At 38.9% G+C, this 741-nt stretch overlaps 1 non-coding gene across 1 annotated transcript; it reads left to right on the forward strand.

The window, feature by feature from the left end:
* The first annotated feature begins 326 nt into the window (after positions 1–326).
* On the forward strand, positions 327–433 carry LOC128286087 (small nucleolar RNA R71). The gene has a single exon (XR_008276632.1). It is a non-coding gene; the product is annotated as a small nucleolar RNA R71 (small nucleolar RNA).
* The last annotated feature ends 308 nt before the right edge of the window (positions 434–741 follow it).

A 741-nucleotide genomic window follows, 5' to 3' on the forward strand; every position in this document is an offset into this window, starting at 1 on the left:
AATGGCTAGTTCCACCTCCACTTACTTCGTACTATATCACTGGGTGAACCTGTGAAGAACTCAGAAAACCATCAATCCTTTTATTTAAGAGTTCTACCTGATTAGAGAGCATGGTGACCGAATCGATGTTATAAACGTCGGTTGTTTTCATTGGCTTTGTCCTCATGACTTGCCACTGATAGTTATTCAGTGACATCTCCTCTAAAAACTCATAGACATCTTCGGGTGTTTTATTATTGATGGTTCCACCAGAAGCTACGTCAACCATTTGTCGAGTCGAAGGATTCCGACCATTATGGAACGTTTGAACTTGTAGCCAAAGTGGTAACCCATGGTGAGGGCACCTTCTCAAAAGGTCCTTGTATCTCTCCCATGCATCGTAGAGTGTTTCTAAATCCATCTGCACAAAAGAAGAGATATCATTACGCAATTTAGCCGTTTTAGCTAGTGGAAAATATTTTAGTAAAAATTTTTCGGTCATTTGTTCCCAAGTAGTAATTGACCCTCGTGGTAACGAGTTCAACCACTATTTAGCTTTGTTCCTCAATGAAAAAGGTAATAACCGAAGACGAATGGCATCATCAGAGACACCATTAATTTTAAATGTATCGCATAGTTCTAAGAAGTTGGCTAAATGAGTATTGGGATCCTCATCCTGCAAACCATCAAACTGAACAAATCGTTGTATCATTTGAATAGTATTAGGTTTTAATTCAAAAGTATTTGCAGCTACAGCAGGTC

Source organism: Gossypium arboreum, chromosome 12, assembly GCF_025698485.1.
Source record: "Gossypium arboreum isolate Shixiya-1 chromosome 12, ASM2569848v2, whole genome shotgun sequence".
NCBI classification, from domain to species: Eukaryota; Viridiplantae; Streptophyta; class Magnoliopsida; order Malvales; family Malvaceae; genus Gossypium; species Gossypium arboreum.